We start from the raw sequence: 27970 nt of genomic DNA on the forward strand, positions 1-27970 counted from the left end.
ATTGTGCCCATTCCCAATCAACCCACTTTAGCTCCTGAAGGAATCTGAGAGGATTAGATGAGTGAGTATGGTCTATCTAGCCAACTAGAGGTCAGCGAAGATATTTTGCTTGACATTTTGCTATATAACATGTCTGTCTAGTATTCTCATCTGAAGTGCGTTGTGTATTTCAGGTGGAGTATTCAGACGAGCCAGAGTTTGGTGACTCACCGGTAGCCCTGCTGACAATCGTTGGTGACAACACGGAAAATCCAGTCCACTGCAGTCCCGTTAAGCTCTCTGTTGTCGAAGGAGAGTGACGTTGTGGTGATTGACCTCCCTGGACAGCCGGATGCTTTCCTAGTAATGTTTGGTCTGATATATGCTCTACATCTCAGTTATCCGAAAGAACTGTCCAACACGTTCGAGATCATTCAGATAATCATGCTAGGTTTAGAAGAAAAAAGCCAAGGCTACAGGCTCTGAAGAATGATTTGATGATATATGTGTAAGTAAGCAATGACCAAATGTCTACCACAAGCTGGTAACACTTTGTTTTTATTCCAACATAACTAAATGTGGCTTAATGTTTTGAGTCTTTTTTTGTATGAAATTGTGTTTGATTCTTTAAGAAATGTTATGCTGAGCTGCTAGAATACAGTACAAAAGATTGTCAGAATATTTGGTTTGAAGTCAGAACAGAAAATCTTACAGGCCACCTACCACAAGTGCATTGAATTTTATTGTTGTGACTTTACTTGTGTATGAAAACATACACTCCTGAGTCTTCACCTGGACATGTATATTTATTTTATATTTTTGTTTCCATAGTATTTGGTTTTAAGGTTAATATACATAGTTTTTTAATAAGCTGTTTTATCCGCTAAAGCTGACATCTTTGAGAAATGATCCCATGATAATGCCAGAACAGTATGTTTTAGACTTAGAGCAAGCTGGACACACAACGGTGTATGTTCTAATACTTTAGATTCAAGAACTGTTTCATAACACTGATATTCTAAGCAAAATCTCAGAACCAAAAACTGAGCCAAGTCACTCCACGTCTGTAAAGAGTTTGGCCTGAGAACAAAAGCCAGCCATGACTTAATATAAAAAATGTTGTGCGAAGTGATGCTATTTCCACCCCATCAACATGTTTTGATGATCTTTTGGAAGGTTTTGTGCCTGTTGATTTGTCTCAATTGATATTGGAATTTCAGTTTCTTTAAATAATACATTGTTTTATAATCCCAAAATTACCTCAAATTATTATGTGTTGACATTGTTGAATTTATTTTATAGTTTAGGAAAGGAACCACAAAAGACACTTTCTCTTACCCCCTAATCATCATTACAGTAGCACCTCCACCGGGGTTGGGGTCAATTTCGTTGCAATTCAGGAAGTAAACTGAAATTCCAGTTCTATTTTCATCTCATAGGAGACAATGATAAAAATGTAACTTGATATTGAAATTAGTTTACTTCCTGTATTGAAAAGGAATTGACCCCAACCATGGTGGAGGTGCTACTGTAACGTGTTCTCTTTAAAACCTTTGCAGTATGTACAGTAGGCTAATAATTGTAGGTCATGGTGTTTTTTAGATCAGCCATTTTCCTTAATGTATTATTCCCTTGCTCAAATGCATTGAGATTACTTTGTTCAAGCATGTTGTCCCCTGTTTGTTTCGCCACACTTGAATAGGTCTACCACTGACAAGTTGATTTTTGGGCTTACATACTGTATGGGGCAATGTCTCAGTGGAGGTCAGGGTCGGGTCAATCCCATTTTCAATTCCGTCAATTCAGGAAGTAAACTGAAGTTCAAATATTTCCTCAAAGGAGGCAATGAGGAAAATATTAGAAGTTCTGTTTACTTACCAAATCGACTGACTTGAAAATGACTGACCCAAACCTGACCTCCACTGAGACATTGCCACATCGACCCCAATCTGTGCTCTTTAATTGTGAACCTTTCACTATGTTCTCTAATGTGAACCTTTTACTGGATTATCTTTAAATGTACTCAGGAGTCTTTTCTTCAGGAAATGTGTTATTGTTACTGCGACAGTAAATGGCTGACAAACTGGCAAGTGTCTTCACTGATATTTTCAACCTGTCCCTGACCGAGTCTATAACACCAACATGTTTCAAGTGGACCACCATAGTCCTTGTGCCCAAGAACACCAAGGTAACTTGCCTAAATCTAAATGACTACCGACCTGTAGGACTCACATCTACTGTATATAACCATCACTCTACTGTATATAACCACCACCCTACTGTATATAACCACCCTACTGTTTATAACCATCACCCTCATGTAATATAACCACCACCGTACTGTTTAATCACACTACTGTATAAACCATCCTACTTTATATAACCCAGCTCCCAGTCAGGGAGAGAGAGAGAGAGCAGTCCTCTGCTGCGTAACCCCCACCACCCTATTACCTTGATCAGTATTTCAGGCCTGGGCCTGCCCATGAATATTAAAGGCTCAGGCTGACCATGGAGACGGAGACCAGCGTAAAAAGATAGTGCTTCCAGTTCAAAGCCCTCTTAGCATCAAACAGGTCTGAAGCAATTTACAGAAGGAGAGAGAGGGAGGGAGAGGATGGAGGATGGACAGAGAGGATGGAGGAATGAGATAAAGGAGAGACACAGGGAGAGGGGGTTAGATGTTGAGAGAGACTGTACCTTGTGCACTGACATTGGAATGAAGTTTTAGGTGATATAGACTCACACTGAGTTATTATAAATCAATAGAATGCCACAAGATGAAACACACACACACAGTACATGCACACACACACACACACACACACGCACACGTTGAAGTTTGATCGTATTTGATGTATTCCATCTGACCTGGAGAGTTTATACACATCAACATTAAAGTCATTCGTTTACACATTGGATACTAATAACTAACAGACAAATCATTGATGGCTAGAGGCTATCAGCAGAGTTGAGCTGAGCCTGAGGTGCTGTACCATACACACAGACGTACACAAACCCTATATCTCTCACGTCACACAATCCCCAGTTCATATGTAGCTCCAGTATGATCTGATTTATTTGATGGTAAACCGAATATGCTTTGATATTCTCTTGATCATTGGTCGTTCTGCCCCCGAACAAGGCAGTTAACCCACTGTTCCTAGGCCGTCATTGAAAATAAGAATTTGTTCTTAACTGACTTAAATAAAGGTTAAAAAAATAATAATAATTAAATCAACACGAATGTTTTAGCTATCCACTCAAATTCATATGAAATCCATAGTACAATCCCTTGAACAGTCTAGTTTTAGACCCCATCATAGCACTGAGACTGCACTCGTGAAGGTGGTAAATGACCTTTTAATGGCATCAGACCAAGGCTCTGCATCTGTCCTTGTGCTCCTAGACCTTTGATACAATCGATCACAACATCCTTTTGGAGAGATTGGAAACCCAAATTGGTCTACACGGACAAGTTCTGGCCTGGTTTAGATCTTATCTGTCTGAAAGATATGTTTGTCTCTGTGGATGGTTTGTCTTCAGACAAATCAACTGTACATTTCGGTGTTCCTCAAGGTTCTGTTTTAGGATCACTATTGTTTTCACTATATATTTTACCTCTTGGTGATGTCATTCGGAAACATAATGTTAACTTTCACTGCTATGCGGACGATACACAGCTGTACATTTCAATGAAACATGGTGAATCCTCAAAATTGCCCTCTCTGGAAGCATGTGATTCAAACATAAGGAAGTGGATGGCGGCAAATGTTTTACTTTTAAATTCGGTCAAAACAGAGATACTAGTTCTAGGTCCCAAGAAACAAAGAGATCTTCTGTTGCATCTTACAATTAATCTTGATGGTTGTTCAGTTATCTCAAATAAAACTGTGAAGGATCTCAGTGTTAATCTGGACCCTGATATCTCTTTTGGCGAACATATCAAGAATATTTCAAGGACAGCTTTTTTTCCATCTTTGTAACATTGCAAAAATCAGAAACTTTCTGTCCAAAAATGATGCAGAAAAATATATACATGCTCTTGTCACTTCTAAATTAGACAACTGCAATGCTCTACTTTCTGGCTACCCAGATAAAGCACTAAATAAACTTCAGTTAGTGCTAAACACGGCTGCTAGAATCTTGACTAGAACCAAAAAATGTGACCATATTACTCCAGTGCTAGCCTCCCTACACTGGCTTCCTGTTAAGGCTAGCATTACATGGGCTTGCTCCTACCCATCTCTCCGATTTGGTCCTGCCGTACACGCATCCTACAGTCACAAGACGCAGGCCTCCTTACTGTCCCTAGAATTTCTAAGCAAACAGCTGGAGGCAGGGCTTTCTCATATAGTGCTCCATTTTTATTGCGTGGTCTGCCTATCCTCTGCCTATCCTCGGTCTGCCTATTAAGTCTTTATTGAAGACTCATCTCTTCAGTAGGTCCTATGATTGAGTGTTGTCTGGCCCAGAGTGTGAAGGTCAACGGAAAGGCACTGGAGTGACGAACCGCCTTTTGCTGTCTCTGCCTGGCCGGTTCCCCTCTCTCCACTGGGATTCTCTGCCTCTAACCCTATTACAGGGTCACTGGCTTACTGGTGCTCTTCCATGCCGTCCCTAGGAGGGGTGCATCACTTGAGTGGGTTGAGTCACTGACGTGATCTTCCTGACCTCGGGAGGTCATCGTGGGCTATACTTGGCCTTGTCTCAGGGTAGTAGGTTAGTGGTTGAAGATATCCCTCTAGTGGTGTGGGGGCTGTGCCTTGGGTGGGGTTATATCCTGCCTGTTTGGCCCTGTACGGTGGTATCATCAGACAGGGCCACAGTGTCTCCTGACCCCTCCTGTCTCAGCCTCCAGTATTTATGCTGTAGTTTGTGTGTCGGGGGGCTAGGGTCAGTCTGTTATATCTGGAGTATATCTCCTGACTTATCCGGTGTCCTGTGTGAATTTAAGTATGCTCCCTCTAATTCTCTCTCTCTATCTCTCTCTCTCTGAGGACCTGAGCCCTAGGACCATGCCTTAGGACTACTTGGCCTGATGACTCCTTGCTGTCCCTAGTCCACCTGGTCATGCTGCTGCTCCAGTTTCAACTGTTCTGCCTGCGGCTATGGAACCCTGACCTGTTCACTGGACGTGCTACCTTGTACCAGACCTGCCATTTTTGACTCTCTCTCTACCGCACCTGCTGTCTCTAACTCTGAATGATCAGCTATGAAAAGCCAACTGACATTTACTTCTGAAGAGTTGACCTGTTGCACCCTTGACAACCACTGTGATTATTATTATCTGACCCTATTGGTAATCTATGAAAGTTTAAACATCTTGGCCATGTTCTGTTATAATCGCCACCCGGCACAGCCAGAAGAGGACTGGCCACCACTCAGAGCCTGGTTCTTCTCTAGGTTTCTTCCTGGGTTCTGGCCTTTCTAGAGAGTTTTTCCCAGCCACAGTGCTTCTACACCTGCATTGCTTACTGTTTAGTGTTTTAGGCTGGGTTTCTGTACAGCACTTTCTGACATCGGCTGACATAAAAAGGGCTTAATAAATAAATGTTATTGAATCTCTTGACCTGTCTAGTCCCCACGCTAACTCACGTTTAATCAGTCATGTGGATGTGGAAAGAGAGAGAGGGCAAGAGAGAGAGAGACACGCACACATTCCTCAGACACATACCTAATTAGAATTGTTTGGATTCATATTGAGCTTTATCTAACGCAGGTCAACTAACGTTGAATACATATCGTTACTAGGGAGATTCAAGAAACCAATCATATAATACTAAATTGCTATTGATACAGTTGAAGTCAGAAGTTTACATACACTTAGGTTGGAGTCATTAAAACTCGTTTTTCAACCTCTCCACAATTTTCATGTTAACAAAATAGAGTTTTGGCAAGTCGGTTAAGATATCTACTTTGCGCATGACACAAGTCATTTTTCCAACAATTGTTTACAGACAGATTATTTCACTTATAATTCACTGTATCACAATTCCAGTGGGTCAGAAGTTTACACACATGAAGTTGACTGTGCCTTTAAACAGCTTGGACAATTCCAGAAAATGATGTCATGGCGTTAGAAGCTTCTGATAAGCTAATTGACATCATTTGAGTCATTTGGAGGTGTACCTGTGGATGTATTTCAAGGCCTACCTTCAAACTCATTGCCTCTTTGCTTGACAACATGGGACAATCAAAAGAAATCAACCAAGTCCTCAGAAAAAATATTGTAGACCTCCACAAGTCTGGTTCTTCCTTAGGAGCAATTTCCAAATGCCTGAAGGTACCACGTTCATTTGTACAAACAATAATACGCAAGTATAAACACCATGGGACCCTGCAGCCGTCATACCGCTCAGGATGCATGTACTTTGGTGTGACAAGTGGAAATCAATCCCAGAACAACAGCAAAGGACCCTGTGAAGATGCCGGAGGAAACAGGTACAAAAGTATGTATATCCACAGTAAAATATCCACAGTAAAACGAGTCCTATAGCGACATTACCTGAAAGGCCGCTCAGCAAGGAAGAAGCCACTGCTCCAAAACCACCATAAAAAAGCCAGACTACAGTTTGCAACTGCACATTGGGACAAATATCGTACTTTTTGGAGAAATGTCCTGTGGTCTGATGAAACAGAAATAGAACTGTTTGGCCATAATGACCATCGTTATGTTTGGAGGAAAAGGGGGAGGCTTGCAAGCCAAAGAACACCATCCCAACCTTGAAGAACGGGGGTGGCAGCATCATGTTGTTGGGGTACATTGCTGCAGGAGGGACTGTTGCACTTCACAAAATAGATGGCCTCATGAGGAAGGAAAATTATGTGGATATATTGAAGCAACATCTAAAGACATCAGTCAGGAAGTTAAAGCTTGGTCGCAAATGGGTCTTCCAAATGAACAATGAACCCAAGCATACTTCCAAAGTTGGGGCAAAATGGCTTAAGAACAACAAAGTCAAGCTATTGGAGTTGCCATCACAAACCCCTGACCTCAATCCTATAGAACATTTGTGGGCAGAACTGAAAAATCATGTGCGAGCAAGGAGGCCTACAAACCTGACTCAGTTACACCAGCTCTGTCAGGAGGAATGGGCCAAAATTCACCCAACTTATTGTGGGAAGCTTGTGGAAAGCTACCCGAAACGTTTGACTCAAGTTAAACAATTTAAAGGCAATGCTACCAAATACTAATTGAGTGTATGTAAACTTCTGACCCACTGGGGATGTGATGAAGAAATAAAAGCTGAAATAAATCATTCTCTCTACTATTATTCTGACATTTCACATTCTTAAAATAAAGTGGTGATCGTAACTGACCTAAGACAGGGCATTTTTACTCTGATTAAATGTCAGGAATTGTGAAAAACTGAGTTGAAATGTATTTGGCTAAGGTGTATGTAAACTTCCAACTTCAACTGTATGTTTAAATTGACAGCAATTACAAATCAACTGTCAGAAGCTGCATGACGAGCAGTTTATTTTGAGCCAATCAAAACTCAATATTCTCTTAGGCCCTCTCCATAAACTCACGTCATACACCAGTTGGTGCCAACATGCAAAAAAAAGAGCTAGAACGGAACGTGAAGAGCTACTGCTATTCCATGGAAGAAAAAGTATTTTTCAAATCGTTGAGAAGTTGTATAATATTGACACTCACTTATCTATACAAAAGTGCTGTGAAGAGATTGAGGGAAAGACTGACGCCAGGATTTGGTGAGTTTTCATAAGGAAAACGATCTGCCAGCGATTAGGCTAGCTAAATTATTGCTAGCATTTTGTGCGTGTTCATACTGAACCAAGTATACGCACAAGCCGTTAACATTTAGGCTAGCTCAGCTATTGATCTATTTAAATAGCAAACGTTAGTGATCATGCTAATCATGCATGGCAAACTATTTTAGTTTTCATACTTTTATAAAATGTGATGAACTAGTATCATAATCCATTTTGGTACACTTCTGTTTTAGATTACTTTATAAGAAATGACATGTAAGTGTAAGCACTTGTACTTTTCATTTGCCCAGGCTAGTTATTGTTCAGTCCACGTGAGCCTAGTGCTGTACGTTAGTTGTGTAAAGCATTTTGACAAAGTTGTATTTTCTTATTCCTGTAAGAGATTAAAGCTAAGCACTATATTAATGGTTATATCACTGGTTATATAAGAAGGTATTCATGGTATATATATTGTGTGATCCTGTTTGTAAAACCGGTCAGGTTTTTTGAGCATGGATTCAGTTCCACCAAGGATGGCGTGCCGCCGGAACCCAGAACATCAATAAGAAGATTTGCATGCAAAGATTTATTTTCCTTGGAGAACACTGAATTTGCACTGCCATACTACGGTGTGGTAGGATTTTTCTTACAAGACATCATTGCATCATACATTGCAGTAGGATTGTTATAAGCACGTGCTACACTTAAACACCTTACAGTGTGTATTGATAGGCACAGTCACTCACATTTGATTCCATCTCATAGTGGTTTATAAGTCAGTATTTGTGAATTGGGTTGTGTTTTTCTGTGGATTCATGTTTTTTGTATTGCTATTGAACTGAACATTGAAATATGAGAGACCCTCAGATTAAGATAGAGTTGGGTGAACCCTAGTAAACTATAGGCGGGATATATGGCCGATATCTGTCAATTGTACTATTGATGTAGTTCATTCATATTGAGCTCATTGTACACATTTCACATATCTATATTTACTCAAGGTGATTCATTTTTTTTGTAAGTATTTCTATTTACAAAATACAAGCAGGCATTCTTTCCCTAAATGATTCAGTTGTGTGGTTTTCATTTCTCCCTCCTGCTCCAGTAGCGAACCTAACTGGTCCAATAGAGTTTACGCTTAAACATACAGTAGCCCATAGTGTTAAGCAATTGTTACATTTCCATTGTGTAGAGGAAGTATAGAAGCATACACAACGACAGAGGGAGGCTTGTGTACATACACTGTTACTCATGAATGCATGCACAGAAGACTATAGACGTGTGTGTGTGTGTGTGTGTGTGTGTGTGTGTGTGTGTGTGTGTGTGTGTGTGTGTGTGAGGGACACAGGTGTACTGTATCTGGTGAGGTGGTATGTATGTGAGGAGTGAAGAAGTAAATCTTCGACAGACAGACAGACACATTGTTAGGAGAATGACTGGTCTTGTTTTTTACAGTCTAGCCCTGTGAAAAAACGAAAGAAACTCTGTCCTTCACTCTCGTTACCGGCAAAATAAATATATTACAGCCATGCATGATCAGACTGTAGAGGGAGAAAGGCAGGGAAAGAGGGGGAGCGCAACACACTCATCCATTTTTCATAGCTCTTCACCGCAGCTGAACCTGGTAGACCGGAGCGAGGGAAAGAAGGGGAAAGAGGGAGAGAAGATAAGAGAGGGGGAGCAGGAGCCGAGGGCATGGGGAGAGGAAGGAAGGAAAGAGGGATGGAGGAGAAGATAATTATTTTACTACCACCCCTCAGCACAATCCTCCCTGTCATTTTCCCAGGTCCTGTTTTGCTTTCTTATTCATAATTTCTATTAATTTCAATTGATCGTTAGATGTGACTCTGCCTTCTGAAATGAGTCATCCGCCTCATTACAAAGACCTATATTGAAAATGCCTTAGGTTGCTTGATTGATTGACAGACCTATGTACTGTACCATGTAATAATATTTGATTAACTACAATAAGACTCATAATACAGTTTTTTTTTTACAATCGCTAGGACCCATTTCTCAATACTTAGATACTCCTAACCAACTTTCAGCTTGGCACAGCAGTTCATTTCACATCCAAAATACACAAAAACTACCAAAACACTTCATACCTGTCTCAAATCAACTCATTCTTCCATAACACTAGCGAAGGTTGTCACCCAACAAGCACACTTTGTCACTCATAAAACAATGGCCTAAAAAAACACTAACAACAGGTAGCATTACACAATGTTTTCTTCTGTAAAATGTCTTTACAAAACAAGAATGACACCTCTCTACTATTTAGAATCCACTGCAGTTTATGTTACAGGAATTAATCAGACATGATGCAATATGCTTCAATATGTTTTATGTCAATTTTTGGCATTGAGTGATTCCAAAATACAATAATTTGTATATACACCATCTACAGATACAGTAGCAATAATAGTCCACCCTGTCTTCTACACTTGGCCACAGGTTCTCATTCACATCACATCTTATGTCATCTTGGGCAATACACCTAGGAAAGAATCTTATGGCATGCCTGGTCCATCCCTGGCAATCTTCTGCAGATATGTCCAGGCATCCAGCATTCATTGCGTACGTTTGATCATGTCATAAACCTTCCACCTCAGTGAGGAACATAATTCCTCTCTGGGGTTGAGGAATGGAGAGTAAGTTGGGAGAAAAAGTGACAGCATACTGGGATGGGCTGGTGAGTGGTGAAATGCCACGTTGTCCTATACAATTACAAACGCTGTCTGATTTCACCTCACTGCAACCCTTTCCTCACCTGGCACAACCCTTCCATAGAGGTCATCCATGAATGAAATGAGACACTCGGTTATGTATGGCCCAATTAGAGGTTTGTGTAACAGCAATCCGTCAGAGGATTTTGCTGCCCACATTGTGATGTTGTCCCCTCTGGCCCAGGACATCCACTGTGGCTCTTTGTCCAATCACATTCCTTCCTCGCCGCAGTGTTTTGGCCTCATCCATAAAGATGGATATGTGGGGTGTTTGCCTGGCTTCAATCTGCATGACTCTCTAAAATAAATCCACAAGGCAACATAAGAGTTCGGCTATTACAGTAGTTTACATTATACCTAAAAACATGCCATTGTGTGCCTCTGTTCTGATTGGTCTTGTTCAAAACCAGTTCTGTATTTTATAGTCATCTTACCTGGACATATTGGTTCCTGGGTTGCTTGACTCGTTCAGAGCTCCTCTCAAAGGGGACAGTGTACAACTGCTTCATCCTGACTTGATGTTTTTTTCAGGACTCTAGAAATAGTTGTTATGGTTACATTGTGAATCTTTCCAAATGTAATGTCTGCCAACATTCTGTCCCGAATCTCTGTGAGTTTTATGCCATTGTTTCTGATGACCATATCAACTATTGGAGATTCCTGCACAGCAGTGAAAATCCTACCTCTCCCGCCTGTGGGAGGTAACCATTGGGTCCTAAGCAGAAATGCAAAAACAATTAGGCTTTGCTCAATTTACTTGTGTAATGTGCAGTTCAGTCAGATGCCCTTGCAGAATGCCCATCTTATTTCTCTCTCAATAGATGCCACTGTTGAGTGTTGCAGGCTGCACTCTCAGACCAGCGTCTCTCATTGATAGACCATGATTCATAACATTATCAATTATAGTAGCCCTAATCTGAGACTACAGCTCTTGATCTTCCTCTCAGTCTTCTTTCACCACGCATACAGTTGAAGTTGGAAGTTTACATACACTTAGGTTGGAGTCATTAAAACTCGTTTTTCAACCACTCCACACATTTCTTGTTAACAAACTTTTGTTTTGGCAAGTCGGTTAGGATATCTACTTTGTGCATGACACAAGTTATTTTTCCAATAATTGTTTACAGACAGATTATTTCACTTATAATTCACTGCATCACAACTCCAGTGGGTCAGAAGTTTATATACACTAAGTTGACTGTGCCTTTAAACAGCTTGGAAAATTCCAGAAAATGATGTCATGGCGTTAGAAGCTTCTAATAGGCTAATTGACATAATTTGAGTCAATTGGAGGTGTACCTAGGGCTGTATTTCAAGGCCTACCTTCAAACTCATTGCCTCTTTGCTTGACATCAAGGGAAAATCAAAAGAAATCAGCCAAGACCTCAGAAAAAAAATTGTAGACCTCCACAAGTTTGGTTCATCCCTGGGAGCAATTTCCAAATGCCTGAAGGTACCACGTTTGTACAAACAATAGTACGCAAGTATAAACACCATGGGATCATGCAGTCATCACACCACTCAGGAAGAAGACACGTTCTTTCTCCTAGATATGAACGTACTTTGATGCAAAAAGTGCAAATCAATCCCAGAACAACAGCAAAGGACGTTGTGAAGATGCTGGAGGAAACAGGTACTAAAGTTTTACTGTGGATATAGATACGAGTCCTATGTTGACATTACCTAAAAGGCCGCTCAGCAAGGAAGAAGCCGCTGCTCCAAAACTGACATAAAAAAGCCAGACTACAGTTTGCAAATGCATATGGGGACAAAGATCATACTTTTTGGAGAAATGTCCTCTGATGAAACAAAAATAGAACTCGTTATGTTTGAAGAAAAAAGGGGGAGGCTTGCAAACCGAAGAACACCATCTCAACTGTGAAGCACGGGGATGGCAGCATCATGTTGTGGGGGTGCTTTGCTGCAGGAGGGACTGGTGCACTTCACAAAATAGATGGCGTCATGAGGAAGGAAAATTATGTGGATATATTGAAGCAACATCTCAAGACATCAGTCAGGAAGTTAAAGCTTGGTCACAAATGGGTCTTCCAAATGGACAATGTCCCCAAGCATACTTCCAAAGTTGGGGCAAAATGGCTTAAGGACAAGTCAAGGTATTGGAGTGGCCATCACAAAGCCCTGACCTGACCTGGAAAATCATGTGTGAGCAAGGAGGCCTACAAACCTGACTCAGTTACACCAGCTTTTTCAGGAGGAATGGGCCAAAATTCACCCAACTTATTGTGGGAAGCTTGTGGAAGGCTACTCAAAACGTTTGACCCAAGTTAAACAATTTAAAGGCAATGCAACCAAATACTTATTGAGTGTTTGGAATCTTCTGACCCACTGAGAATGTGATGAAAGAAATGAAAGCTGAAATAAATCATTCTCTCTACTATTATTCTGACATTTCACATTCTTAAAATAAAGTGGTGTTACTAACTGACCTAAGACAGGGAATTTTTACTCTGATTAAATGTCAGGAATTGTGAAAAACTGAGTTTAAATGTATTTGGCTAAGGTGTATGCAAACTTCCAACTTCAACTGTATGTACTCCTCTCCCTCTCCCAGCCACTCGTCTTCCTCTGTCAGACACTTCTCTGTCTCTGGCTGGGTCTATGTTTACATTACAGTACAGCATTATTCCTAAAATGTTCCCTTTTGTATAGATGGTAATGTAATTGAAAGACTAACACCCTGGTAGGTGTTCAGCTACAATGGGAATCAGCTGTGGTTGGTCAAATTGTTTTGATAGCATTTCATTTTTTAGATGTGGTATATATTTCAATATGGTATTACTGTATAAATGAAGCAAATTGCCGTCTTATTCAATCTTGTGTTAGGTTTTGAACGTAAGTCTAACAGTTTTGAAAAGAGTATGTGAACATGTGCAAATTGGCCTGTAGGTACATAGAGTTTTGGTGGTGTCTGAGTGAGAAAATAACTCATGAAATTGAAAAGATGTAGTCGTTGAATGCATTTTGTGCCAAAGCAATGATACATGATCCACAGTTGAACCCACATAGACTGCTGTTGTGCTCACTGTGTGAAGAGTTTTAAAAAGTGACCTAAAGTATTGAAAAATGAGTCCTAGCGATTGTAAAAAATGGTAGTATGGCTTTGCATGGATCTGACTGTCAGACATACAACACATCACTGTCACTAACACCATGGCAACTACCCTGAGGGCGGGGGTCAGGGGTCAAGGTGGTAGGTAGAAACTCATCACAGGCTGAAAGATCAGGTCCAGGAGCCAATCAGAACAAGTGAGGTGATCTGCTGTTCAATTAATTTCAGTGTAACTTCTCTTCTTCTTTTCAGGTATAATCTCATTATACAGAGTTTGCACAGGAAGCTCACCTGATAAACAACACACCCAGAAAACAAGATACAATCTTTAATTGCATTGTGATATAATCCAACTCTTGAATAATATAATGAATTAATCATTTAGTTTCTTTGGCCTAATAAAATGTTTTGGCACCTACCATTTCTGGCCTCTAACAGTGTGTGTGTGTGTGTCTGTGTCTGCATGTACGTGTGTGGACCTGGCCTAGGGATGGATGTGTGTAGGAGAGGAATTATAGATAACCTTTCAGATGTTAATTGTCTCCCTGCTGGCGGCCTCCACTTCTTCCCCAGTAAATGCTAATACAACATTTGTGCTACAATGTTGGTCTTAACCTGTGCACGGCCACAAAGGACACACAAGGAGAAGGGGTGGGATAGAGAGAGAGTACCTATGTCTATGCAATCATGTGTGCGCATACCGGTGGAGGCTCCTCAGCGGGGGAAGGGGAGGACCATCCTCCTCAGAGAATTTCATAAAAATGAAAATAGTGGAACAATATAAAAGTTATCCTTTTTAGATTAAACTATACTAAATATATTCACGTCACTAAATAATGCATCGTTTTGCAATTAAGGTCTACAGGAGTCTCAACAGCACTCTCTAGGGTATCACCATGGTGTAGCTGGAGGACAGCTAGTGTCTGTCCTCCTCTGGATACCTTGACTTCAATACAAAACCTCATGGTTCTCATCCCTCTTCCATAGACTTACACAGTAATTATGACAACTTGTGGAGGATGTCCTCCAACCTATCAGAGTACTTTCAGCATGAACTGACATGTCCAGCCAATCAAAGGATCAGAGAATGAATCTAGCACTGAAAGCATAAGCTACAGCTAAGTAGTGCTGCAGTGCATAAAATGTGGTGAGTAGTTGACTCCAAGTGAGAGAAAGACAATAGTTGAACAGATTTGAACAAATCGATTTCTTCCTAAATTAAGCAGAAGCCAGAGAAAGAGAGAAAGAAAGAAAGCTAGCAATATTTGGCTTACTTTCACTTTCACTTAGCTAGAAAATGCAGCTAGCTAGTCTAGCTGACTTAAACACCCGGCTCAAGCAGAGAGGGATGCTATGTTAGCTAGCTGGCTATGGCCATCCAACACTGGCACTCTTCCAAGTCAAGGTTTTATTAATTTATTGCCACCGGGGCCCGCCGGCGTAACTGCTAAACTGCTTTCTTACTGTACACTGTACTGCATGATTTTAGCAGGTTAACTAATGCGTTAGTTCTATTAGCTATGTTGACTTTGACGTTACTGTAGCTAATATGGTGACAATGATGTAGGCTGTGTGTAGCAGTTATGATAGGAAGGTTTGGCTTGGAAAGTTTTTTTCTCCTGGTCACAGACAGCTGATGTGTTGTGCACTGAAGTCCACAAGTGAAGGGGAAAGGTGAGAGGAGGAGACCGCGTAGATGTGAGAAGGAATACAACGATCTGTTTGAATGTGGCTATGAAAGTGAACTGTTTGTGTGTGATCAGAGATGTATTCATTCTGTCGATTCTGTTGAGAAACGTTTCTTAAACAGAAGAAAATGGAATGAAACAGGGATAATCATACCTGAATTTGTCCAAAAGAAACTCTCATTTGCATCTGTTGTCTAATGGTTACACCCTAGATCAACTAGATGCAGGCAAGAGTGTGCAAGACAGAATGCATGTGTCACTGTCTGTCACCTTGATTACAAAAAATTATCTCAAACTGTGTGCACCTACGTTGTAAACTTTCATTCATAGACTAGGTTGTAGCAACCTCATGATGGGTACAGGGAATATTTGAGTATCATGTAGGAGCCTAAACGTATCAATGTTACAACATGGAATATGAATGATAGTCATCCAATATGTTGTAATAGAAATAAGGCAATGCTCTTGAAAAATAAAAATCCTCCCTCATCTTAATCGGCACCGACCGCCACTGGTGCATGCACACCCTTGTTTGTGTATGTGTGAGATAGTAGTTTAATAAAATACTCTTAAAACCCTACAACCACATCTCTCTCTCCCTCTCTTCCCCCATCCCTCTCTTCCCCATCCCTCTCTCCCTCCTTCCTCCATTCCTCTCTTCCCCCATCCCTCTCTTCCTCTGTTCCCCATCTCTCTCTTCCTGTCTTCCTCATCCCTCTCTTCCCCATCCATCTCTTCCTGTCTTCCGCATTCCTCTCTTCCCCATCCCTCTCTTCCCCATCCCTCTCTCACTCTCTTCCCCTATCCCTCTCCCTCCTTCCTCCATTCCTCTCTTCCCCCATCCCTCTTCCTCTGTTCCCCATCTCTCTCTTCCTGTCTTCCTCATCCCTCTCTTCCCCATCCATCTCTTCCTGTCTTCCTCATCCCTCTCTTCCCCATCCCTCTCTTCCCCTCTTCCCTCATCCCTCTCTTTCTCTCTCCCTCTCTTCCAATCCCTCTCCACATTGCAAGGCCTCGTATTCCGTATTAATGAGATGCATTAAAATGGGAAGGTCCTGATCCGCTCTGTTTTCTCTTCTGTCAGTGATTACACCGTAGACCTGTGCTGTGCCTTATGCTAGTGTCCAGCACATCATATCCCTAATAGAACAAACTACAGTACCCATTGGACATAAGCCACCAGCCAAGCCGCAGAATTGCTACACATGAGGAAGGTAGAATTTTGCTGGTCTGTAGACTGTCCCATTGTAGACTATCACAGTGTAAATGTCTACCTTTCTCCATCTTTCCTAATATCTCTCTCTCCATCCTACCTCCCATCCTCAATCTAACCCTGTACTGCATGTACTGTAGGTCCTTGCACAGTCAGCTGTTTCCTCCCAACAGAGTCCCAAAGTAGCTGTGCTCTGCTGATTGTCATGATAACCACCTGAATACAGCTAATCCACATGGAGAGGATGGACTGTCCAATAAAGTGAAATGTACAGAGTGAGATTATGAGGGAGAGAAAAAAAAAGATATATATTGAGAGAAAAGAAGAATATACATTGAGAGAAAAAAAACTTTGGAAGACGAGAGCATGTGTTGGCGGGGAGTTGGCAGAGACTTGGCAGAGACTTGGCAGCAACTTGGCAGCAACTTGGCATCACTGAAAAATTGATGAGAGAGAAAAGGTGTTTAAAATAAAAGGAATAAGAAAGTGTGAGTGAGTTTGCGTTACTTCATGGAGGATTTCTTGACACACGCTAAGGTCATGGCTGCAGGTGGCTTGTTATGTCAGGTTTTGTCACACTGTTAATCACCTGCTGTCATGTTGCCAGGTGTTGTATCATTGACATGAAGCAGTATCATGGCAATCACAATGTGATGAACAGGGTTGGGGTGCGTAAGCGTGTGCGCATGTGTGTGTGTGCTAACATGTGTGTGCATCTGATAATACATAGTCCATTGGGCCAAGTTTCCAAACTAGAAAATACCCGGCCTCCGTCCAGTAGCTCATTACATTAGATATATAAATGACCTAAATTCTACACAGCAATCAAACCTCAATGAAGGAATAGCACATGAATATGCCAAGGGCTGGGCCCTGTCCAAAACAAACTCTGCAGCCAGTCGGCACCCAAACCTGTAGAGAACGTTATGGGAACGTTAGAAAAGCATGGCTAAGGCCCTTGACGGAGTGAGAAGCACATCAGATAAAGTCCAAGTGTTCATCACAGAGTGCTGATGCTGAGTCATAAAGCCTTCAAGGTATATAAAAATTTCCATTTAAATGAAAAAGACTGAAGGAGAGGGTGACGGAGAGGGAGAGGAGGAGGAGGGGAGGTAGGGTGGGTGACGGAGAGGGAGAGGAGGAGGAGGGGAGGTAGGGTGGGTGACGGAGAGGGAGGGGAGGAGGAGGGGATTTAGGGTGGGTGACAGAGAGGGAGGGGAGGAGGGGGAGGAGAAGAAAGGTGGATCCTAGGAAGGGGTTCCAGGAAGAAAGGGGGGGGACTTAGGAAGGGGTTCCTGGAAGAAAGGTGGATCCTAGGAAGTACTTCCAGGAAGAAAGGTGGATCCTAGGAAGTACTTCCAGGAAGAAAGGTGGATCCTAGGAAGGGGTTCCAGGAAGAAAGGTGGATCCTAGGAAGGGGTTCCAGGAAGAAAGGTGGATCCTAGGAAGTACTTCCAGGAAGAACGGTGGATCCTAGGAAGTACTTCCAGGAAGAAAGGTGGATCATAGGAAGGGGTTCCAGGAAGAAAGGTGGATCCTAAGAAGGGGTTCCAGGAAGAAAGGTGGATCCTAGGAAGTACTTCCAGGAAGAAAGGTGGATCTTAGGAAGGGGTTCCAGGAAGAAAGGTGGATCCTAGGAAGGGGTTCCAGGAAGAAAAGTGGATCCTAGGAAGGGGTTCCAGAAAGAAAGGTGGATCCTATGAAGTACTTCCAGGAAGAAAGGGGGAGGACCTAGGAAGTGGTTCCAGGAAGAAAGGTGGATCCTAGGAAGTACTTCCAGGAAGAAAGGGGGGGACCTAGGAAGGGGTTCCAGGAAGAAAGGTGGATCCTAGGAAGTACTTCCAGGAAGAAAGGTGGATTTTAGGAAGGAGTTCCAGGAAGAAAGGTGGATCCTAGGAAGGGGTTCCAGGAAGAAAGGTGGATCCTAGGAAGGAGTTTCAGGAAGAAGGGGGGACCTAGGAAGGAGTTCCAGGAAGAAAGGGAGGACCTAGGAAGGAGTTCCAGGAAGAAAGGGGGGACCTAGGAAGGAGTTCCAGGAAAAAAGGGAGACCTAGGAAGGAGTTCCAGGAAGGAGTTCCAAGTGGAAAAGGGGTGAAGAGGGAAGAGGAGCAGAGAAGTTGTTAGGCTGATAAACACACACATGAAACAAGCGTATAGTCACTATTACACACACACACACACACTCACATAGCACTCTCTACCTCTAAAATACTGAAGCAAGCTGTGACAAGTCTGTGACTGCCCTTTGCTGTATGCCCCCTGTGGCGCTACATTGAGACATGTCCTGTCTTTCTCCCTGCTCTCCCCTGCTGCTTTGACATACTGCTCTCTTTAACAGCTGACTTGGAATCAGAGCTTCCCTGAACAGACACTACATCAGGAGATACCGCTCTCTTTAACAGCTGACTGGGGAGTTTAACCCAACGCTACATTAGGGGTTCTAAGGGGCTGAAAGGTATGCTGGTTTTGGTCCTAGACTGATTTCTACCTGTAAAACAGGTGTGTGACCTCTTCAGCCAGAAACATCAGTAACATGACTCATAGTAAGTCTAGGAACGCATTTAATTTGAAAGTGTTTCTCATCAAATAACCAAGGCCCATGTTTCTACTTAGAGAAAGCACAACAGTGTTGATATGACTGAATACACAGCGGTCTAAGGCACTGCATCTCAGTGCTAGAGGTATCACTACAGACCCTGGTTAGATTCCAGGCTGTATCACAACCGGCTGTGATTGGGAGTCCCATAGGGCAGTGCACAATTGTCCCAGCGTCGTCCGGGTTTGGCCAAAGTAGGCTGTCATTGTAAATAAGAATTTGTTCTTGATTTCCTAGTTAAATAAAATAAATAAAAGATATCATACACACAAACAAAAGCAATTATTTTCTGGAGTTGATAACATGAGACCAGTTCTCTACAAACACCTAAATTGGAGACTGGCAGTAATCGGACCCATTACATTTTTGAGCATCTTGCCATGTAAACATCCTATCATACGAAGTTACTCGTTGGCTTACTTGGTGACGTAGTGTTGGCATGTTTCCCTGTGTCTGTTGTGGTGTGATGGTGGCCGTGCGAGAAATTCATAAATTAAAGCCAACGTGTGGATGGAAGCCATAGACTGAGAAAGATCTGTGCTATTGTTATGGAAACGCTGTGATAGATTGCCGCAAATGTGCGAACATTCCGATCACAGAGGAAACAAATCAGAACAAGAGAGAAGGAAAATTATGTTGATGTTCAACGGCAATGGCATCATTCTCCTCCTCCATGTCGTGATGTGACTCTTATTAATCTGTTAACTGTTTTTTATTCAATCCACTAACTAAGTTTAATTGCTACCCGATTAAATGAATCATGTAACAATTAACTGATTTGGAAGAAGTTCTTTATAGAGTTACCATCTACCAAATTCATCTCTAAAGATATAGATGTTATATATTGATAACAGTCACTTATTAATCATTACTTAATATCAGTCTCATTCTCAACATCGCAGACTTCTTGAATCCGCGAGACTTATGATTATTCAGTTCTACACTAAAATTGATGTAATTATTTAGTTAATAACTAACTAAATAATATCACAGTGTCACGGCTTTCTTCCTGGGACGGAGAGGCGGACCAAAACGCAGCGTGGTTGAAGTTCATGTTAAATTGAATAAGGTAACTCAAACATGAACAGGATATAAAAACAATAAACGTGAAAGCCGTAACAGTCCTAACTGGTGCATAAAACACAAAGACAGGAAACAATCACCCACAAAATACCCAAAGAATATGGCTGCCTAAATATGGTTCCCAAGCAGAGACAACAATAAACACCTGCCTCTGATTGAGAACCAATCCAGGCAACCATAGACTTACCTAGACACCTAAAAGAACACAACCCCATAAATCTACAAAAAACCCTAGACAAGACAAAACACATAAATCACCCATGTCACACCCTGGCCTAACCAAAATAATAAAGAAAACAAAGATAACTAAGGCCAGGGCTCACCCATGTCACACCCTGGCCTAACCAAAATAATAAAGAAAACAAAGATAACTAAGGCCAGGGTGTGACACACAGACACACTTACATGAGACTAAAGTCCCTAGTGAACTGACAAGATATTACGGTTTATTACACAGAGATGGAGAAGGGGGTGGGGAAAATAGAGAGAAAGGGAGAAACCTACATTTATCGTGGATACATTCTAGAACTGTTCTAACATTAATCATATACCTTGCACACAAACTGCCGCCCGTTTGGGTAAGAAATGCAATGTTTTTACGTGTAGAAGTCTTTGTTCTTCATCTCTCTATTGAAACCAATCAATTCTTCTATTGGGGAATGGCTCGATGGGTGTAAGGCTCTGATGGTCCACCAGAGGTCATGATGGCATTCTTAGTTGTCCTGGCTTGGAGTGTTTCTTCAGAACAGATACTCAGTGATTGTCTGAGATGGGATTTTCATGCTTCCCACCTCGTGTCTTTAGTCAAAGTTCTTGGACCACTTTTACATGCCTAGCTGCAGACTGGAAATGTTTATCTGTCTGATAGAATTTGATGGGCTCATGTCTGTTAAATTGGCTGTCTGTAATGGTGTGCCACAGGGCTCTGTGCTTGGTCCCCTCTTATTCACTATTTATATAAATAATTTATACAAAAATGTGTAAAATGCGCAACTTCACTTTTATGCTGATGATACTGTTATTTATTGTTGTGCATCGTCTCTCACTGTTCAACATACCTTGTGTCAATTGAAGCTTATCCTCAATACTGACAAAACTAAACTAATGGTGTTTTCTGAAGCAAGAAATAGACATCTGAACCTTTCACATTCACTGTAACCTCATAAATATCTTGGAATTTAAATTGATGACGGCCTCTATTTTGAATTGCATATTCAACAACATACAAAACAATTGAAACTGAAGTTGGGATTTTATTTTAGGAATAAGGCCTGTTTTTGTTTTGAAGCCAGAAGGAGGCCAGTCTCAGCTACATTTATGCCTTTACTAGACTATGGGGATATTTTAAACATGAATGCTTCTGCTCAGTGTTTGAGATCAATTGACAGCTTTTACCATGGTGCATTGAGACTTATTTTAAACTGCAAAACCCTTACGCACCACTGCACTCTATATACCAGGGTTGGCTGGCCTTCTCTAGTCAATCATGGGCGCGGTCACTGGTATACTTTTATTTACAAAGCCATTTTGAATTTACTTCCATTTTATTTGGGCATTTTTATTGTTCAGAAATGTGGTGGATACTCTCTTCGTTTGCAGGACTTTATCCTGCTAACTGTTCCAAATGTCCGAACTGAATTTGGTAAAAGGGCTTTTCTGTACTCTGCGCCATCGGCTTGGAACGCCTTACAAAATACTTTTAAACTGGAAGAACTTGTCCCGATTGTTTTTTTTAACCATTAATGAAGGATTGTGAGGCTGATTCCCTGACCTGTCAATGTTTTTTATTTGCTGTTTTATGATTTTGTTATACTCTTGTAAATCCTATGGTTTTTGCTAGATTACTTGTAGTTTTTCATGTTGTCTGTCTGTATTTGTGTAATGACTTGGTGCTGCCTATCTTGGCCAGGACACTCTTGAAAAAAAGATTTCAAATCTCATTGAGCCCTTACTGGTTAAATAAAGGTTAAATAAAAAAATATATAAGGTCTAGTCTTTATCTTCTTCACCTCGTGTTGAGTTTCAGAATTTCCAACCATTTCAACATGTAGCCACAGCTGCATGCTTTCTTGTCTGGGAGTTTCAGCCATTTGTAATTTTCTGCTGGTCTGCGTGTCAATTCTTAGTGAATTAAGCACTTTTAAGCACTATGGTCAAAAAGGGCAGTTCCATCACACTGACACTTTCTTCTGACCTCATTTGAGGTGCGGCTTAGTTAATGTGCAAGGGACATGAAACCTATGATCCTAAAATCACATTCCTGTCTTTAGAAAAATAGTTTCACCGTTCTTCATATTGTATTAACATCATATTGGATGTAAACTTAAATTACAGCATTTGGTTCATACAATTTTCAATAACATCACAAAATGAAAAGCAATATGACATGATTATTCTTTAGATCCCCACTGACCATTCACAATAGATTTACGATTGGTGTGAGGTGACTTAAATCTCCCCCTGTGGGAGAGATGGGGGCCTGGGTATCTGTCAGCCATTTGCAAAGCTGATCTGAGGCCTTGGATCCTCGACCAGGAGAGTCATGACATCCTCCTCCTCCTCCTTTTTGTCATCATCCTCATCATCCTCCTCCTCTTCGTCTTCCTCATCATCATCATGTAGAGGCAATGGGGAGCCTATAGAATAGCCAATCAACTATCAACCAGTCAGTCTATCAACCAATTAATTTACAATTACCATCCAATCAGGATAGTGCACTGTAACCAATCCAACATTATGATCAAAGGTATGTACATACAGCACTGACTCTCTGTCTGTTTCTATAGAGATAATGCACTGACTCTCTGTCTGTTTCTATAGAGATAATGCACTGCCGCTCTGTCTGTTTCTATAGAGATCATGGAAGGGTAGCTGGGTGGTGTGTTAGAGAGAAAATGACAGAGTTGAGAAATTGAAATAGAAGAGACAATAGAGAGGGAGAGAGAGTGATAAAGAGAGGAAGAAAGAGAGAGAGAGGGAGAGAGAGAAAGAAGGGGAGAGAGAGAGAGATACATAGGGAGAGGGATAAAGAGAGCGAGAGAGAGATAGAGAAAGAGGACAAGGACAACCAAAATGCAGTCAGCCTAATGACAGATAAGAAGATAAGAATCAGGGCTAAAAGCAACCTTGATGAATTTGGCAGTGACACACACCAGTAAAGCCAGAACCCCCTGCTCTAATCAGCACTGACATGACAACAAGTAGGGGGTAATTATACTTGTTTAACCTGTACAAGTGTGTGGTTTGAAATGAAAATGTGTTTTTGGCATATCCCACTCCCCCTGAGAGACTCTCAGAGAATGGGGGCACAGTCATGGATCAGAGAGTGGGGGCACAGTCGTGGATCAGAGAATGGGGGCACAGTCATGGATCAAAGAATGGGGGCACAGTCATGGATCAGAGAGTGGGGGCACAGTCATGGATCAGAGAGTGGGGGAACAGTCATGGATCAGAGAGTGGGGGCACAGTCATGGATCAGAGAATAGGGGCACAGTCATGGATCAGCCATTATTGATGGTGACCCTGGAGCAATTAGGGTTAAGTGCCTTGCTTTAGGGCAGAGCAACAGATTTTTCACCTAGTCAGCTAAGGGATTTGAACTAGCAAACTTTCGGTTGCTGGCCCAACACTCTAACCACTAGGCTACCTGCCACCCAGAATTTCACACACACACACACATGAAAATGACTCATCTTACCACACATCTCTCTCCCTAGTCCACATATGGTGGTATGTACACATTACACTGTAATTAGTATATTATAACACTCCATTTTGAGATGATTCACAGAAAACTCACTCCCTTCCCTCACTCCCTTCCCTACCTCTCTCTCTACCTCCCTCTTTCTCCCCATACTCCCTCTTTCTTCCCCTTATGGAGTAGGCATGTAGTTAGGCTTCTTATAATGTTCTTAAGCTGATTAAGTGTTGTGTTTTGATGTGCGCCACGGCACGAGGAACCATAATGAGAACAATGCATGATAAAAGACCATCTGCTAAGGCCTAGTAGCAAGGGAACGAGGGAGAGATTACAAAGAGGAGTGGTATGGGAGGATGAGTGGAAAGGGTTCCTATTGTTCATCTCTATGGGGAAACACAGAGACCCATCAAGGAGGGTGAGAGAGATGCTCAATGTAGAGAGAGGTTTATTTTCACAGGTTGGTCAACTGCTGAAAGGGCTTGTGTTTGAGCGTGCGTACGTATGTGTGTGCGTCATTAGTCCTGATGGTGTGATAGTGAGCGACTATTATGTTGAGGCTGGCAGAGTAATGCCTGTGATGTTATATCACAGACCAATGAACTCTCTCTCTAATTATTTAACTCCCTCCATTCCTCTTTATCGTTATCCCTCTATCACTATCTCTCTCATCACAGCCCAGACCTAATGATGAAGAAGCTTAGGCCTCAGCAGAGGAGTCAGCACACACACGCACACTACCTCACTCTCCACACACACACACACACACACACACAGTTCCCTATTAGTCTGATGGCTGGCTAGCTAAGTTATCAGCAGCGGCTAATAGCGGTGTTAGCTGGTGTGATTGGTATAGTGTGTAGTGCGTAATTCCCTCTGTCTGTGTCTAGGCTGTGGCTTGGCGGTGAGGGGAGCTCATTCTAGGAGATGTGGACGCTGAGACCTGGATAAGCCTCCCTACAGGGCCTGACTCTCTGAGACCAGACTAGACTACAGCTGACTGACAATCGATCAGAGACAGACATGAGTTGGGGGGGGGGGGGGGGGGGTATCTGAGAATGTTTGTATTAGAGATGGAGAAGAGAGAAAGGGGAGTGAGTGAGAGACAAAATTAGAGAAAAAATAAATAAGGGGGGCAGGAACACAGAGGGAGAAATGGAGAGGGTGTGAACACAAATAGTTGCAGAAAAGCTAACCAGCAGGAATTGATTATAACTCTGAATAACAGACAGGGAGAGGGAAAGTGTGTGTATAGGGTTAGGGGTTTGTGTGTGTGTGGTGTGGACGCCCATGCTTAAGTGTATTGATTTGAGTTTGCCTGACTTAGACACACACTCTCTCTCCCTTTCAACACAAAAAGAGGAGAAACGGCTGAAGTCACAGTCAATGGCAGAGCAGATTTCAAGGCCAGCTCTTTCCAAGAAAGCTTGAACAGATGCTATACTGCAGCTTGACTAGCTAACGGAGGAATTCACTTTCAGACCTTGGCAGACTCACAGAGGTTCACAACGTGTAGGCTATGGCCTTGGTCCAATATGCATCACTGTAACATAGATGCAGGGAGTCAGGAAGCAAGTGCAGATGGTGAATTTAATAGTAACGATCATGGAGCATACAAAATAAGAGAAGCGTCTGGACATGAAAACAGAACCAATACTGCCTGAAGAGCTAGGGAGTGCTGGAGAGGGAGTGCTGGATAATGGGGAAGTAATCAGGGTAGTGATGAAGTCCAGGTGTGCCTCATGATGTGGCGTAGGTGTGCGTAATGAAGGTTGCCAGGTGTGTGATATGATGGTGTCATGACGCGGCCCTCTTTGGGTATAGCGTGCCTTCCCCCTCTCGCTCTCACCTACACCCAGGCTGCTGTTAACTCAGGTCGTAAATTCCTGGAGGAGACTCTCTTCCTCATGGCTAGACAATATAGAGAGAGAGAGAAGGTTTCATAGAGAGAACAAAATAATTTCTTCCACATCACAGAACTTGAGAACTGAACAATATTCATGTTCTGGAGAATGTATAAACGGTCTGTGAAGTAGCCAGCTACGAACTGGTCCATTTTATACAATTTTGTGAAACTCATGAGAGACAATACAGCCACATTACCATAACCCTGTTTATACAAGAGTCTCAGTTGTGAGGCTTGCATCTAATTGTTGTATAAAATTAATGAGTAAAGATTAAACTATTTGTGAAATTATGTAATGTGATTTTAAACTGTGTAATGAAGGAAACTCCAATTCCCTTTGGAGTTTAACTAAATCATTGGGCCGCCCCATGAGCACAGACCTTGATCTGGCGTCATGGGACAGCCCCTTTCTGCTGTTACGAATATAACCCCCACCGGGAGGAAATCCCTTCAGACCAGCTTACCTCGATAACCACGAGAGGGCTAAGGGTTCAGATCAGTACCTCATCACAGAGGGAGTTAAGGTTTGAGTAGATTGCTGAATCTTTTAACCATCCCACGTGGTTAAACTCAGACTATCGATCCGACAGAATAAGAGGTACTCTTCGATACTAATTACTAGTTTGCAGCTAGGAATTATGTACCCGTGAATGTGAGGACTGACAACCGCCAAAACATCTATTCTATATCAACATTGCTGAATGTTACTCTGAACTATCCATTCTAACCACAGCAGAGAGAGGGCGGACAAACTCTCCAACAGAAACAAACTTTCAATAGAGATCACGACGACACACTGAGCATGAATATATTGATTGATTGCAATTATTCCCGAAAGAATGAGCATTCATGTGCAAAGGAGTAACATTTCAATTGTTATAATTATCAACTGTTTTGTGACTCTTTTGTCTTTCGCGGCTTTCTCAGTCCCTTTGTCTAATAAGCCGCCATACCGGTTTAGCCCACTAGGGCACATTCCCCTATCATTTATCACTTGTAACCATATCTACTTGTTTGTTTGTTTGTGCATTTCTGTGATTATTTAGTTAGTTAATAAATTAATTATTGAGACAATTGATGCATGGATGACTCATAGTGAAGACAGGGTTCGTGCAGATAACCAACAATTTACGACGTTTGGATTGAGACTAATGTGAGGTAAAGAATAATTCATTAATTGGAAGACTAATTGATCAGATATCAAAATATCTGAAAGTTATATTAGGAAAATTCAAACTTTGAATCTGAATATTTTCCTTGGTGCCCCAACTTCCTAGTTAATTACATCTACCTGATTAGTTAATCAGGTAATAATAATTACAGAGAATTGATTTGATAAATTAAACAGTCTTCAGATTAACGATGCCAAAGACGCGACAACGGGAAGCCAGGACTGGTGGTTAGTAAATCGGTGTTGGCGAGCACCAGAGCGGGGAGCGGGAGTAGACATGACAGTAACGCTCTATTTCAACCTAACATTGGAACAGATTTGCAGACATGAGACTTGCAGAAGCATGAGATAACATGAACTGTGTGTTAGGATTGGAGGTAGAGCAATCTGATCCTAGATCTGTGGTTAAGGGGCACCGCTACCGAGAGAGTTCTGAATAGATCATATGAGAGTATACAGCTGTAGGATCTTAATTTGATCACCCTGTTGTGAGAATTTTCCTCTCCTGCAGGAAATACACATTTGTAGTTTATTCAAGGTTTAAAAAAGCTTCTAAAGTTTGTCATTTCGATTTAGAAATTTCAGGCTGGATTTGCCTAAATGTCCATTAATTATTATCCACATAATAATTCACATTTCCTGTTGCTGTAGAATAATTTTCCTGCTGTGAGAAGCAGGGTCAAATTAAGATCCCAGATCTGTAGGATGACGCAAATTGCCACCACCCGATTCCCTACTGCTTGCTTTCTGTTCTACCTGATAATGAATTGTACCCACCTAGTGTCCAAGGTCTAACTTGGTCCCTGATTAGAGGGAAACATAAAAAAAGAAGCTGTTTCCACATCATTTCAGCCCCCCCAAATCTATGTGATGATGTTGAATCAGTGTGGAAAACTGATTGGATTTGCAAAACGTCATCAAGCATTTTATTAAAGCATTTTATCATAACTTTTAACCTAAATCTAATAACATGGTGAAATGTTTTGTCCATTTAACTTTGAATTCAAATTAGTTGACAACACAACCAAATGTAAATCAAAATTAGATGTTGAACATGAGGGCCCTAAGATAATGAGTCACTTTTATAAATGCCATGCCAGGACCAAGGTGACCGGTGAAGTA

At 41.7% G+C, this 27970-nt stretch overlaps 1 protein-coding gene and 1 pseudogene across 2 annotated transcripts in view; one reads left to right on the forward strand and one right to left on the reverse strand.

Moving 5' to 3' along the window:
• LOC110507154 (calsyntenin-2) overlaps positions 1 to 27970 on the reverse strand; it is a 445555-nt gene that overhangs the window by 260104 nt on the left and 157481 nt on the right. The window lies entirely within an intron of this gene.
• LOC149971295 (uncharacterized) overlaps positions 1 to 27970 on the forward strand; it is an 88494-nt pseudogene that overhangs the window by 3204 nt on the left and 57320 nt on the right.

This window comes from Oncorhynchus mykiss, chromosome 27, assembly GCF_057628025.1.
Source record: "Oncorhynchus mykiss isolate SJ-2025 chromosome 27, ASM5762802v1, whole genome shotgun sequence".
NCBI lineage: Eukaryota > Metazoa > Chordata > Actinopteri > Salmoniformes > Salmonidae > Oncorhynchus > Oncorhynchus mykiss.